The sequence below is a fragment of the Ailuropoda melanoleuca genome, chromosome 4 (assembly GCF_002007445.2).
Source record: "Ailuropoda melanoleuca isolate Jingjing chromosome 4, ASM200744v2, whole genome shotgun sequence".
Lineage (NCBI taxonomy): Eukaryota > Metazoa > Chordata > Mammalia > Carnivora > Ursidae > Ailuropoda > Ailuropoda melanoleuca.
Window position 1 is genome coordinate 41,128,313 of NC_048221.1, and position 16,513 is coordinate 41,144,825.

Consider the following 16,513-nt stretch of genomic DNA (forward strand, 5'->3'; position numbering starts at 1 on the left):
TCTAAGCAAGACACCCAGGGCTCTTTACACCTTCATCGCAATCCAACTTTTCAGCTCACATCTATTTTATCGACTTTTGCCCTCATCTTCAGCCTCTCAAACTACTTCTGTCTTGTTGACTATGCCCTGATTTCGTAGGCTTCTTCGTTTCCTCTCCTGCTATCCCATAGTGAGCGCCACCCCCACCCTGAATGCCATTCTTTTCNGAGCGCCACCCCCACCCTGAATGCCATTCTTTTCTTTATAGCTTCATAAACTGAGCCATTTACTTACCTAGCTCAAATGACTATTTAACTTTGGAGAAAAAAAAAAGTGTTTTAATTTCCTCTCTTGTTTACTTTGATGCAAAAAATAATACATGATCATTAAAAGTACTTATTAAATTAGATCATTTTCAATCTCTCCTTGTCTCTTCGAGTGTTACTTCCCATGAAGCTATAGAATCATACCTTTTTTTTTTTTGGCAAAATTGAGCCATACTTCATATAAAATTTTGAGGTGCTTTGTTTCATCTAACTTTGTAACATAAGAAATTTCTCTCGGCATTCAATATTCTTTGAAAACACAATTTTTTTAAGACTACAAAGTTGTCTAATACACAGTCTATTCTAGGTACTTATTTCTCTATTATGGAGCATTTAGGTTGTTACCAAAATTTTATTGTTATGAATTACACTGACTAAATATGATTTTACATTAATGTTTGAGCATATATCAATGTGTTTAAATTCAAGCTAGTTTTCTATTTATGCGAAGAGTGGCTTAAGCAGAAGAACATAAAATGGTGTGTTAGATTATTCAACAAGGTAAAATGTTTATAATGTTATAGGAAGAAAATGCACTTAGTAGTTTTACCTTTGACAGATTATTTTTATTATATATATGCATATGTGTATGTGTGTATATTTACATATATATATATATATATACACACACACACACACATACCTATGGGTGTATGTATGTGTATACATAGCTATTTGTGTTTTACCAGATCTCTACAGTGGACATTTATTACTCATAATAAAGAAAAAAAATGAAAAACAAAAACATAGGTCACAAGTTATCCACCTTAACCAGTTGCTATCTCCTTCAAAGCCTTTCTAACATGACCTCTTAGGTAAAAAATTCCTCATGGGTGGAATAGTAAAACCACTTGAAAATTATTTGTCTTCTAAGGTTCGCTGTGGTGTGAGACTATCACCATCACAGTATTGTTACCGTAGCTATCAATACTAAGATATAGACAGTACTGAAAAATATTGGGAATGTGGGCAGAGTACTGAGACTTAGTCTTCTTTTGAGGAAGAGTTAGAGAGCGTAGCCCTACATGTGCTTTGGGAAGATGAGGGGGAAGCAGAAATTCTAAGTTCCAAAGGCCAATGGATTAACAACAGTGGAGGCTGGTCTGGGGTTGAAAGCTGTTTGAGCAAATACTCTGACCAAAGCAGCAGGTGGAATGGCTCAAGCAGGAAATTGGGAATAGTATCCTGGGATTGGATTTGTTTAGACAAGTTCCTATTTCAGGGACATAGGGCTCTCCATTTATGGGCAGACCTTGACCACAGTGCCGGACATGGAGTAGTCAAGTAATAAATACTTGAATGAATGAACAAAGATGCCCTTGTATAATGCCTTCAGACAGAAAGCCCTAATAATAGTGATATTAACTTGTTTTATACCTAAATGTGCCTGAAAGACTTTCATGAAGTTTTTATATGTACTTTAGTATGACTTTTAATGACTTGGAATTCCATTTTTTAATCGTGATTGAAAATATGAAAATATGTGTGGTCACTAAGTTTGCAGACCTAGAGAACAAGAGTCTGGTTTAAAAATGTTCTGATGCTGTGACAATACCTTTGGTATTATTTAAGACTAGCACGATTTTAAAGCTATATCCAGAAAAATGGTTTTGTAATCCTAGGCAATATGTAAATTCTTTGTGCCTCAGTTGTCTTATCTTTAAAATGAGAAACTTAAAAACAAAAAGTGTCTACCTCATAGCTTTGTAAGGATAAAATGAATTCATAAAATATAAAACAGAGCAATGCCTGGCATACAACAAGCCCCACGTAAATGCATCCTATTATCATTACTGAACGAGCCTGACCTTGGTATTAACTTGTCCACAACCACCGAATTTGATCAGGCTTTCGTCAAAGGAGAGCTTTGCTCTTCTGATGTATGAGATTAGCATCACGTACATTTTGGATCATATACAAAAGCAAAGTGCTCCTCTGTCAATTGTGTTGAGAATTGCAGATTCGTTATGGACATTTGTACTTCCTGGGGAGACAATCCATAGTTGCAAAAAAAAAAAAAAAAAAAAAAAAAAAAAAAAAAGAAAGTAATATGAAATCAGAGCTAGATCCTGTTTGAGATTTAAAGATAATCTATTCAATTTATTCTTAACATAAAACATTGACATTTTTACTTACTACTTTAAAAACCATTTCAAACATGGTTTCATTTGCTACAGTACAATTGACAGAATTGAGAAAATGAAGAATGTTCCTGCCCATCACACAGAAAGGTGATAAAAGGGCATAAGCAGGTCCGTAAGAGGGCCTCTGGCCTCTGGTAGGTGGGGATTTGTTGTATGATTTGGAGAAACAAGTTGTATGATTTGGAGAAACAAGAGCTTCTCCCTTGGTGTCATGAGGGTCTAGTCCAAGCTTTGTGGGTTGACTAGGTAATGCAGCTGAATCTCGCCCCTCCAGGGTTGTTCCCAGTATTCATGGTTGGAAGACCACAGATGGTGCGATGAGGGGCCTGTGCCTTGTAGACGTGGCCTGTGGCCTCAGGACCTGCTCTACCACTCTGGTATTCTGCTACAACAAACTGCCTTAAACTTCCTCTTTGAGAGGGATTCCTATCGGGGATCCTGTAGGGAGTAAGTCATGTTGATCCTCACCTCTCAGATAGCAACAGAATAAATCCTGTCCATAGTTGATTGCAGAGAAAATGAGGAGTTGCATAATTTTCCCAAGGTGACACAGCTAGGAAGTGGCAGAGCTCATTCATTCAAACAAGTATTTATTGATCACCTGCTATGTGCTATATGCTGGGAGTGGCTCAAAACTCTGCAGTTCCTGAGTGTAATTGATAGCATTGGTCAGATCCAGGTCCTTCTAGGTTAGTCATCCATAGAGAAGGGAAGAGTTCTTGAGAGGGGTGTGGTTTTCCACAATGTTCTCAAATGGGAGAGTCTCCAATACTCTCCAAGTAGGTATACCCTGCTCTCTGCTAATAAACTGGGAGTGCACTTGCCAAAAATGGGTCTCAAACTTTCTGGAAGCTAGGTATTTCTTTGACATTTATGACCTGTCATGGTAATAGAATTCTGTTGTATATGATTTGATCTCAATTTATTTCTGAGGGAATCTCTTCTCTTTCAAGTTTTAAAAGTCCCAGATTATAGAAAGCATAATTATATTCACCTCTCCTGTATCTTTCAACAGATTCATTTTGATCTGTTTTGTATATTCATCTTTCCACAGTATAGATTTCTAATCATTTAATCTTCCCTTGTATAAAAGTTCATGACCCCATCCTCTGTAATATTTTATTTGCCCTTCTCTTTCAGCTTTATTATCAGAGCTATTTTTTCCTATAATCATGAGCTTTTTAAAAAAAATGTTTATTTATTTGACAGAGAGAAAGAGAGAGCTCAAGCACACGTGAGCAGGAGAGGGAGAGAGGGAGACGGAGAATCTCAAGCAGACTCCCTGCTGAGCGTGGAGCCTGACACAGGACTCCAACCCAGGTCCCTGAGATCACAACCTGAGCCAAAATCAAGAGTTGGCTGCTTAACTGACTGAGCCACCCAGGCAACCCTTTCCTGTAATCATAAACTTTTAAGGCAAAAAGAGACTGTAAAATATAATTGTTAGCATTCTCATGTTGTAAATGAGGCTACTGAGACCTAAATTGGTTAAGAAGCTTGCTGTTAATAAGCAGTATTAATTAGAGAGCTAACAATAAAATTCACATGGTCTTCTGATTTGCCCTGGAATATTCTTTGCAAGTTTCTCCACATGGTGCTATTAGCCTCCTTATGACAGTTAGGTGTATGACTTTAAAAAATAGTAGGAGATAGAGAAATAACTACCATGTAGTGCTTTTCTCAAACTCAAGGCATAGTACATGAATGATGGAATAAGGAAGTCAGGCTAGTGTAGATAAATCGTGAGCTTCCAGCTACATGGACAGGTTCCCATCATGGCTATGCCACTGACTCTCATTGTGATCATGTACAGGCTCCCAGATCTAACTGAAATCATTGCATCTTCTGTTAAATTACAGTTGGTTGTACCTAACTTAGAGGGCACTTGTGAATAACAGATAAATTAGTACAGCGTGCAGCACAAAGTATGTCTTCAATTAATGTAGAAGAGAAATCACATATGACCTTTAGCAGGGGGTTAGTCATTGTTTTTGAGTAAATACATGCTAAAACTAGTATCAGAAATAGGGACTATTTTCTTTCAGAGTGTTCCTTCAAATGTATTCCTAGGAACAAACTCAATTTTTTTTCCAAATTTTTATTTAAGTTCTAGTTAGTTAACATATAGTGCAAAATTCAACATTTTCATATTGCTTGTATAAGGTTTTGCTTATAAATAATTTCCCAAAGCAACTTTTGCTATTGATCATAGTTTTCCCAGTTCTCACTTTATTGTGCATCATTTTATGTTAAGCATATTGAAGAATTTCTGTTGTATGCTCATTTTTACTGTACTACCAGCTTATATTCTAGGGAACATTATATGCATCATATATAATTTCCTTTTTAAAAGATACTATATTCCTTCAAAAAAAAATTGAATCGAGCATCTTGGTACACATTTTGAGCATATGGACTTCAGTGATTTGAATCAAGAGCTCATTCCTGCCAGGCAAACGCTAGTTGATGAGAGAAAGAGAGAGGTTTTCAATCCCAACTTTTTAAGAATATTGACCCACATATTGACAGAAAGCTGAGGTGTTTTCAGTCTGTTTTAAAAAATCACTGAAACATCTCCACTGTTTGAAGATTAATTGAGATTAGGTACATTTTTAAAATAAAGTAAAATAAAAACAGAAAAAAAAAAGCCACTCTTGATTCCAAATACGTACACACACTGCACACACACACACAACAAAACATATAGAATAGGTATTTTCATTCAATGTACATTTATTAAGCAACCAATATTTGACAATATGACAGCCACTGTGCTTGAGTACTAGGGAGGCAAAGTTTAAAGAGTTGCGCCCCCCCCCACCCCCTGGCCTTAAGGAACTCACAAGCTTGAAAAACATTAGTAGAGGAATCCTTTTCTGTCTTATGAGAATAAGACATGTAACTGCTCACACATGTGGCTTACAGAGCATTTGTCAGGGCTCCTCTGCCACCGTTTGGGGAAGTGTGGTTTCATCCCGTTGGCTGAGTTTCAGTGATGTCTGAGCAAGCGCTCCTCCCAGCCTCGTTGACTGCCTCTGGGTGATAACGGGGATCTGTGCTGTCCCTCTGGTTACTGAACACCTCCTAGATCCTCAGCCCTGAACTAAGCATTTTATACAAGTTAATCTTTATCCTTCAAACCTATCGTACAAGATAGATACCATTAATCCCTTATTTACCCATGAGATCATTGGTGTTCCAAAAGGTTATGTCATTCACCTGAAGTCACACAGGGAGTAAGGACACACTCAGTTTATGTTCAGCTCCTCTGTCTCTTTTTTCTCTATGTTAGTGTCCCTTTCGACACGCACAGTGGTGGTAGGGTGGTGACTCCTCTAATGATGTGTGACATGCACACCTGTGACTGTCAGATTGAGTAACTGTGAAGTACTGCTATTTTTTTGGTATGTGTAGCTTTCATACATTCAATCATTAATCCGTCCAAAATGTATTTGTTAAGCTTCATTATGGTGTCAGGCTGTGACACTGGGGTTACAGTAACAATCGAAGTGTGCCCTTATTGAACTCAAGATTCATTGTATAAAATACAGAGTGAAGCCTAGCAAGAATATTATGACAGCCATGTGGTCTTTAGTTAATTTTGTCTAGAATGCAGTTGCAAGTTACATATGATATGTTGTAAATTCAGTAAGTAAAGAGAATTCACCTGGAAAATATGCTAGGAGGGTGCCATGTAGAAAAGTGATATATCATCTCTAAATAATTCTTGTGCAGCCAACTTTTCCTCCAGGATTGGAAGATATCACCGCTTTTTTTGCTAAGCACCTGATGGAAGTCATTGGTTTGCTTTTAGGGGCCACATTGTGTAGAAAATACTATTTTCAAATACTAAATAACCAGAGCAGTAAGATGTCCAAATTAGGAAGGCCTGAGAACCTGTGTTAACCTGATTCAGAGCTCCTGCCAGAGGTATGCTGTTCACTGAGTGGACCAGCCTCATCCACCTTTAATGCCTTTTGCTTTTGAGGAAGTTCCATTTCTTCCTCTAGCACACTTTCTCTGTGTTTTGTTTCCTTAAGTGAGTACAGTTTAATTTGATGTACCTATCCTATGTATTTATATATTTTTTTCACNGTGATCCCAGCGTTCTGGGATCGAGCCCCACATCGGGCTCCTCCGCTGGGAGCCTGCTTCTTCCTCTCCCACTCCCCCTGCTTGTGTTCCCTCTCTCGCTGGCTGTCTCTCTCTGTCAAATAAATAAATAAAATCTTTAAAAAAAAAAAAAAGCAACCAACCAACCAACAAGGGCCCAAAGGTCCATTTTGCTTTAATAGACCTAAAAATTCTTTAGATTTTCCCATCAGTTTTTCTATGTATACCCCCCTTTGCATTTGGTAGGTATATTTATTCAAATCTCTTAAGTAGAGGAAACTTAGGGACTTTGGAAAAAGAAACAAACAACTATTTGCTAAGAGTAGAAAATAAGATACTGGTATTTGTATCAACGATGGTAGGAGAAAGGATAAAGTTTTGTAGATTAAATAAATTCAGAGGGTTATATATCCTGATAAATATCATAAAAATAAAATTAGAAGGACATTTTCTTGGACTAGAGTGTTGTTGTGTGTGTGTCTATACCCTTATCATTGAACATGTTTGAGCCTGTACCTCCAATATATGCATAGTATCTAAATATTACTATAAGAAAACAGAAAAGGAGAAAAGAATTAGAAAGGATGAGAAAAAATAATTTAAAAATAGCATGTATACTCATATATGTATTTATAGATATTTTAATATCAACATAAAGGTTTTCAATTATATAATATATAATTAATATAATTATAATTAATATAATATAATTTCAAATATATATATATAATTGTTGCATTCTAAAGGATTACCCTGTTTTAGAGATCATATTCCTACAGCATGAAGTAATGAAAGACCTAATAATAAGAGATAATCCTTTATATACACCAACACCACACACACACACACACACACACACACACACACACACATACACACACACGGTGACTGGATTAGTTGCAAAGAACTTATATCCATGATTAATGGGAATGCTTTCTCAACCAAAGTTGGATGAAGCACATGAGAGCTCAGCAGGCACATGCTGCTGCTGTGAGCATACAAATAAGTTTGATCAGTAGCTACAGTCTTCATGCCTAATGCCAAACAACAGTTTTGAAAATGCTAAGCGAGGCTGTGGATAATTCAGCACGGGCACTGATCCCTGTTGTCATTGGCGTCCCTGAGAGTGTTAAGAAGGTGGGAGCCATTGGGAAGAGCCCCTGTAGTAGCTATAAGATGTGGATGGGTTTTAGAGAGGTGTCTCAGGGAGATTTAATATTGGAACTATAAAAGTGCCTCCCTGGCTGTAGAATATACCTGATTTGTGACATTCTTTATCATGGGGATAGATAGAGGACATCCTATATCACATCGTTTAAATTCAGACTCCTTCAGTGGGGCAGGACATCAGATCCCATTTGGAATCAACATGTGCAAATATTTCATTTATTCCTTTCCCTTTTGAATGACTGGTTGTAACACATAGAAGATGCTGGACACAACAAAATGATGGTGATTTTCTGTGCTCCTAGTTAGGTCAAACTCTTCTATTAGCCTATAGAACTCAATAAACGCAGTAATATTCTAATGTGTGCCATGGACTCACTGACTAGGAGCCATATTAAATGTTGTTTTATGCATTGTTAGTCTTCCATAAACAATTCTGTGTGTTATAATAATGCAAATAATAATGGTATCAGAAGTAAGCCTAAAGGGTTTGAAATGAGGTCACTAAACAAAAGCAGGCAGGACACAGTCTGTGCAGTGTGTCACTTGGTCACTTGGACAGCAGTAAGGACTATTCTTATACTTGCCAGGGTAGAATTTGTTTTTCAGTGTATTGGTGTGAAGTTCTCTGTGAAGGATTGCAATCTGTTTATAACTTTCTGGCTACAGCTTTTGGAATAAGGCCAAATATACTGTCAAATAATGCAAAGAAAGGGAATTGAGTTGCTTGGATATTTTAGCCCTTCTCTTTTGTCAAGCCAAAAATTGTAGTTTTATAACTATCTTTAATTAGTAATTTCTACCAGAGTGAGTTAGAGTTACTAGATAGAATTCAGCTCTTCTGAGTGATGCTCATTAAGTTATGACAATTGGTATGCAAAACCAGTTCTTTGACTTTTTTGACTGTCCTTATGCTCACCTAAGAAAGTCTTAGCTTTTTAAAGGTGTACTCATGGGACGGCATCTGAATAAAAGGCTTATAAGCAGTCTTTTAGGGATTGGGAGCCAATCCTCAAATCATCCCGGAATTAACAGTAAAAGGATTGTGTATTGGTTGAAACCCTTCCTTTATTCCTTATGTTGATTTTTAAAAAAGATGGGAGCCTTGGAATTAGAGCACACCTGGTTGAGAGCTGGTCTCTTGAATTGAAGGCTTATGTTAACTGTGTAATTCATAGAGTCCTGGTCTTGGAGAGTGCTTCCTGAGAGAGCTCTCATCGCTTTAGTCTGTACTGTTTTATGTTGACACATTGGTCATAGCCTCAGACAAAAGCAAGTGGCTATTGTGAAGAACAGTTCATGGAGGACTGCCAAGTAGAAAGTCCTGTATACTTTGGCCTGTTGCAAAATACTTGAATTTGTGAGAGAAGACGTGTCAATAATTTTTTTCAATGAGAAGGGTAATTATGTGGCTGTTTTCTGCGTGTCTGCCCTCTCTGCTTCCTTTGTTCATAGATAGGAATCTACAGGATGTCTTTTTATAGCAACAGAACAGTGTTATTGTTTAGGCATTTGGGAATTTTTTGGGGGTGGAGAGAAAGAAGAAATAAACCAATATTTTTTTAACACAGAAAAGATAAACACAAATTTAAAAGTGTTTTTTAATTTTTTAAGAAAAGATATATAGAGACAGATCATGGGTATGTATAAGCAGGGGGTGGGGTGAGGGAAGGACAGGGAGAGAGAGAATCCTCAAGCAGACTCCCAGCTGAGCACGGACCCCTATGCAGGGCTCCATCCCAGGACCCTGAGATCATGACCTGAGCCAAAATCAAGAGTCAGCCACTTAATTGAGCCACCTAGAAGCCCCTAAAAGTGTTTTTTTTAAGATGAAAATTATCTCCATAATTATAACTTTTAAATCTATCTCTAGGTGCTGTGAACTGCAAACAATGACCTTGTCTTAATACTGCAGACATACCGTAGTGGAACTAAAGGGGAACTTAACTTACTGGTAAGAATATTTTTCTTAATTATTTGCCTTACTGCATTTTTGAATGCATCTAATTATCGCAATGCACGGTAGAAGACTGTAGCCAGAGGGAGTGACACAAGGTATGGGGCAGGTATAAACAGGTGAGGGCAGTGCTTATTGCTGTTAAGTTTCATTAAAACGCTGGCTTATTTTTGAAAGAGCAAAAATCCTTAACTAAAAGTTATTTTTCTGTGGGGGCGCCTGGGTGGCACAGCGGTTAAGCGTCTGCCTTCGGCTCAGGGCGTGATCCCGGCGTTATGGGTTCGAGCCCCACATCAGGCTCCTCTGCTATGAGCCTGCTGCTTCCTCTCCCACTCCCCCTGCTTGTGTTCCCTCTCTCGCTGGCTGTCTCTATCTCTGTCAAATAAATAAATAAAATCTTTAAAAAAAAAAAAGGTTATTTTTCTGTGGGCTGATCTCTTGGCATATTTGAAAGTTAGGTCCTGGTATTTATCTTGACGTCATTTTTTGTAGAAGACGAATTTCACCNATTTTTCTGTGGGCTGACCTCTTGGCATATTTGAAAGTTAGGTCCTGGTATTTATCTTGACGTCATTTTTTGTAGAAGACGAATTTCACCATTGGGATCTGAGAAGGTTGGCTTCTTAGAAGGCTTGACGTTTTAGTGAGAAAACCTGTATTTTCAGACCATGAAGGGCTTTCAGCTTCAGTAACTGTCCCTTGGATTTGGATCAATGTGAAATCTGACCTGAATCCTCCTTTGCAGTTTTTTTCAAATTCTTTCTGCAGTACCAGGCTGAATTGTATAATTTCAAAGAGTTTGGAGGAGTGAGAAAAATCCACTTTCCAGGGCCAGACACGCAGCAACGTGGTTATGGGGAAGCAGTTTCAGCCCCTTTAAATCTCCATTTCCTAGTTCATAAAATTGAAATAATAGTAATTGTAATTGCCTATAGGTACAGGTTAAATTGGATTATTTTGGTAACACTTAGTAGCACTGTGGTTAGTCCATAATATTGTTTGGTAAATGTCAACAATTATTATCATTACGAGTTTTTTTTTAATTTTAATTTTATTTTTTAAAGATTTTATTTATTTATTCGACAGAGAGAGAGAGACAGCCAGGGAGAGAGGGAACGCAAGCAGGGGGAGTGGGAGAGGAAGAAACAGACTCCCAGCAGAGCTGGGAGCCCGATGCGGGGCTCAATCCCAGGACCCTGGGATCACGCCCTGAGCCGAAGGCAGACGCTTAACAACTGAGCTACCCAGGTGCCCCCATTATGAGTTTTTAAAGACAAAGTGATTTAAGAAAAAAAAATGATATTTTCCCCCTAATGATACGAATGAAAGAATAATATTATTCTTACTTTCTCAAGGGCACATTTCATTACCAATAGGCTATGTACTCCTGAAGAATTAAGAAATTATCTGGTGCATGTAGCATCTTTCTATATGCTGGTTGTAAACTAGGGTCTTAGTAACTATAAAATAATGTGGAAACAGATGAAACACCTCAACTCTGAGTCCTTGACAGCATATTGCCTGGTAACCAGGAGGGGCTTTCTAACTGAATGGGGGGCTACTCCAAGAATAAGTCTATGAGGAAATTGTATGTATGTGTGCTTTGAATAAATTTGGTCTCTTTGTCTCATGCACTGGAGTGGTTTTGTCCCTCTACTATATTTAGATTGTTCCTTTGGAGCTGGCTCCAAGAGGGCTACCCTGCACAGGGTTTCCAGTTCTGTTTAATCTACAGGTCTACTAGATGATTAAATCTGATTAATCTGAAATCTGATTAATCAAATCCTTTGATGATGATTGGTAATGAGGGGTACATTTGTCATGTCATACGATCTCATCCTAAATAAATTTCTAATTCACAAGAAACTTAGGTAAATCTTTTCAGAAATTAAAGGATGAAATACAATGTCCAGCGTATTAAATTTTTAAAAAGTTTTTATTACACTACTATGAGAAACCTTAATTGTGGTTGTGTCATGATGATGTATTAATAATTGTGTCTTTTGACATGAAAATGGATGGCAACCTGAAAAACACCTGTTCAATCATAACAATTCACTCTTTATTTTATTGAAATATGCTCATTTTCTTCTGTTTTTCTTGATGACTGATCAGATTATTACTTAGTTCTGCGAAATCAGTTCTCTCGCCATCAGTTTTCATTGTGATACTTGAGAAATTCAGTGTTTGTATTTTCCAGGAAGTGTTTATGGAATCATAGTCCTTGGACACCTCCTCTCTCCCTCCACACACATTCAAGCATCAATTTTCCTTTGAAAAGTTTTCATTTGGAGTCCTCCCTCTTTCCAAAGAGCCTCTTAAAATTTTTTTAAAAAATGGAGTGAAATAGGGGCGCCTGGGTGGCACAGTGGTTAAGCGTCTGCCTTCGGCTCAGGGCGTGATCCCGGCATTGTGGGATCGAGCCCCACATCAGGCTCCTCTGCTATGAGCCTGCTTCTTCCTCTCCCACTCCCCCTGTGTGTTCCCTCTCTCGCTGGCTGTCTCTATCTCTGTCAAATAAATAAATAAATAAAATCTTAAAAAAAAAAATGGAGTGAAATGGTTCCCAAGGCTCTGATTAGACTGTAATATATGAATACTAATTTTGCTCTTTTTGCTGTTTTTCAACACCCAGATTTATCTGAACTTGTTCACAGCACAATCTACAATTTAAGTGTTAGAAATTTTATGAGTTTAAGTTTGTGCATAGCAGATTGATGTAAGTTCACCTACACATTTCAGTTGTTATCATATCTTTGTATAATTTATCCAAAGATGATATTATACATACATCTTAACAGAAAGCTTAAGTAGTTGAATGACAGAGACTATATTTTTGCAGCAGAAGGTCACACAAAAAATATGGGCTTTGTTAAATATGGTGTGTCACCTTGGGTCACCTGCTGAGACTGATTGATGGTGCTTATCTCTACGCACTGCTCCTCCCACTGATTTATGGGCTCTGGTGGGTTCTATTATATCAGAGACTAGGCTGCATGCCCTAGGAGGTAAGAGAGAGTAGTGTTTTAATTTGTTTTAGCAAAGTGCTATTATGTGAGAGAAGATTATAGCTGCCTCCCCTTGCTGGCCCGTGAAGTTTTCATAAAGGTGTTGATTATTTTCCAGTGACATCCAGATCCACTGTCAGAGGCCGCTCACACGTTTAGTTATGTCAGGGCTTGGCTCCTATACTCTGGAGGGGACAAGATGTAACAACCTTTCGTCTTTGAAATGTTCTCAGTGCAATGTGCTGTATACACTGCATATGGTAGTGAATTTTCTGTCAGCTTGACAGGGGCTAAGGGATGCCCAGACAGCTGGTAAAACATTATTGCTGGGTGTCTGTGAGTTTGTTTCCATATGACATTAGCATTTGAATTGGTGGACTGAATAAAGATCACCCTTACCAGTTTGAGTGGGCATCATCCAATTCATTGAGGACCTGAATAGAACAAAAAGGCAGAAGTGTGAATGTGTTCCCCATTTGAGCTAGGATACCCATCTTCTGTCCTATCTTGGTTCTTGAGCCTTTGGAATCGTACTGAATTGCACCACTGGCTTTGCTGGTTCCCCAGCTTGTAGACAGCAGATCGTGGGATTTCTCAGCTTCCATAATATCATGTGAACCAACTCTTATATATAATAAATTTCTCTATATCTATCTATCTGTATATCCTGTTTGTTGTGTTTCTCTGGAGAACCCTATTACCCTGCACAGATGCAACTTACTTGGCTGATCCTCTGTCTCATTTTAATTGTGTTTATATGCCCTCAACTCAATCGCAATTAACTGTTTACATATTTGTCTTATGAGTATGTCTTTGAGGGCAATGTCCAGTTCAAATACATATTTGCTTTGTAAATCCTGAGCATTGAACCTAACACATACTAGATGCTTTATAAAGATGGGGGCAGAAAGAAAGGAAAAGAAGAACGAAGGGAGGGGAACATTATGCTGATAGATTGCTCCTGGGACATCTTTTTTTTTTTTAATTTCTTTTTAATTTTTTAAATTTATTTTTTACATTTTATTTTATTTTATTTACATTCAATTAACATATATGTATTATTGGCAGGAAACAACAAGTGTTGGAGAAGATGTAGAGAAAGGGGAACCCTCTTACACTGTTGGTGGGAATGCAAGTTGGTACAGCCACTTTGGAAAATAGTATGGGTGTTCCTCAAAAAGTTAAAAACAGAGCTTCCCTATGACCCAGCAATTGCACTACTGGGTATTTACCCCAAAGATACAGATGTAGTGAAAAGAAGGGGCACATGCACCCCAATGTTCATAGCAGCAATGTCCCCAATTGCCAAACTGTGGAAGGAGCTGAGATGCCCTTCAACAGACAAATGGATAAAGAAGATGTGTTCCATATATACAATGGAATATTACTCAGCCATGAGAAATGATGAATACCCACTATTTGCATCAACATGGATGGAACTGGAGGGGATTATGCTAAGTGAAATAAGTCAAGCAGAGAAAGAATTATCATATGGTTTCACTTATATGTGGAACGTAAGGAATAGCATGGAGGATGTTAGGAGAAGGAAGAGAAAAATGAAGGAGGGGAAATCAGAGGGGGAGACGAACCGTGAGAGTAAGGACTCTGGGAAACAAACTGAGGGTTTCAGAGGGGAGGTGGGGAGGGGTATGGGTTAGTCCAGTGATGGCTATTAAGGAGGGCATGTATTGCAATGAGCACTGGTTGTTATATGCAAACAATGAATCATGGAACTCTACATCAAAAACTAATGAAGTGCTATATGGTGACTAACATAACATAATAACTAAAAAAATATAAATTAAGAAAACATATATGTACTATTAATTTCAGAGGTAAAGCTCAGTGATTCATCAGTTGTATATAATACCCAGTGCTCATTACATCATGTGCTCTCCTTAATGCTCATCATGCAATTACCCCATTCCCCCACCCCACTCCCCTTCTGCAACCCTGTTTGTTTCCTATGGTTAAGAGTCTCTTTTGGTTTGTCTCCCTCTCTGACTTTTTCTTGTTTTATTTTTCCTTCCCTTCCTCCATGATTCTCTGTTTTGTTTCTTAAATTCTACATGTGAGTGAAATCATATGTTAATTGTCTTTCTCTGATTGTCTTATTTCGCTTAACATAATACCCTCTAGTTCCACCCACATCGTTGCAAATGGCAAGATTTCACTTTTTTCAAGGCTGGGTAATATCCTACTCTGTGTGTGTGTGTGTGTGTGTGTGTGTGTGTGTTATACACACATGACTTCTTTACCCATTCATCTGTTGATGGACATCTGGGATCTTACCATAGTGTGGCTCTTGTGGACATTGCTGCTATAAATATTGGGGTGCAGGTGCTCCTTTGGATCACTACATTTGTATCTTTTTGGTAAATACCTAGTAGTGCAATTGCTGGGCCATAGGGCAGCTCTATTTTTAACTTTTTGAGGAAACTCCATATTGTTTTCCAGAGTGGCTGAGCCAGCTTGCATTCCCATCAGCAGTGTAAGAGGGTTCCCCTTTCTCTGCATCCTCAACAACATTCATCATTTCCTGTCTTGTTAATTTTAACCATTTTGACTGGCATGCGGTGGTATCTCATTGTGGTTTTGATTTGTATTTCCCTGATGCCAAGTGATGTTGAATATTTTTTCAGTGTCTATTGGCCATTTGTATGTCCTCTTTGGGGAGATGTCTGTCCATGTCTTCTGCCCATTTCTTGACTGGATTATTTGTGCTTTGGGTGTTGAGTTTGATACCTTTTTTATAGATTTTGGACACTAAACCTTTATCTGATAACACATTTGCAAATATTTTCTCCCATTCTGTCGGCTGTCTTTTGGTTTTGTTGACTGTTTCCTCACTGTGCAAAAGCTTTTTATCTTGAGGAAGTCCCGATAGTTCATTTTTGCTTTTGTTTCTGTTGCATTTGGAGACATGTCTAGCCAGAAGTTGCTGCAGGTGAGGTCAAAGAGGTTGCTGCCTGTGTTCTCTTCTAGGATTTTGATGGATTCCTGTCTCACGTTTAGGTTTTTCATCCATGTTGAGTTTATTTTTGTGTATGGTGTAAGGAGACGGTTCAGTTTCATTCTTCTGCATGTGGCTGCCTTGGGCATCTTCTGTGCTAAATTCCAGGATTGCTTTTCTAGGTTCTGTAATCTATACAATCTTCTTAGGAGTTTCTAATCTCAAACTTGGTTTCTGATAAATTTTGATGTTCCCTTAACTCTCCTTTCTATGATTTCCCTACCTGGTTAAGTGGGACCTGGTCTCGTCATTGGCATACGGCTAATTCACTTCAGGACCACTAGAAAGTAGAAGCATGGGGTATTGTCAAAGTAATATTCTGCAAAATGGAAATCTCTCTCAAGAAAGCCTAAGTGGTGAGGGTGGCTCCTCGGCAGCTCAGTTGGTTAAGCATCTGACTCTTGATTTCGGTGCAAGTCATGATCTCAGAGTCATGAGATCAAGCCCCAATCCCGGCGCCCAACTGTGATTGAGATCCTTTCTCTCCCCCCCTTCCCCCAACTCACACTCTCTCTAAATTAATTAATTAATTATCAAAAGAAAACCTAAGTGGAAGATAAGTAAAATCGATTCCTCAGAAAAAAGTTATCTTCTTTTGCATAATTGTTAAGTTTTTCAGCATCTCTTGAAATGGGATATTCCAAAGTGATAAGATTCCATTACATGCTAGAATATTTTGCATAAATAATTAATGTTTCATGTTTCAAAATGATGATACTAAACAGTATCCTCTTTCTTTTCTTTTTGTCCCCCCTCTTTCTTTTTAATTATATAATCAGAACGAACTCCATGCCCTTGTCCAGAAT

General features: G+C 38.0%; 1 protein-coding gene across 12 annotated transcripts in view; it reads left to right on the forward strand.

The window, feature by feature from the left end:
• Positions 1 to 16,513, forward strand: part of CHL1 (cell adhesion molecule L1 like) — a 219,264-nt gene that overhangs the window by 46,819 nt on the left and 155,932 nt on the right. For 9 of the 12 annotated variants that reach the window (XM_019805547.2, XM_002924872.4, XM_019805548.2 and 6 more), the window contains exon 2: positions 9,603 to 9,683. The exons of the other annotated variants lie outside the window; for them this stretch is intronic. The gene's annotated coding sequence lies outside the window, so the exon portion shown is untranslated. The remainder of the gene's footprint in view (positions 1 to 9,602; positions 9,684 to 16,513) is intronic. 12 annotated transcript variants of the gene reach the window in all.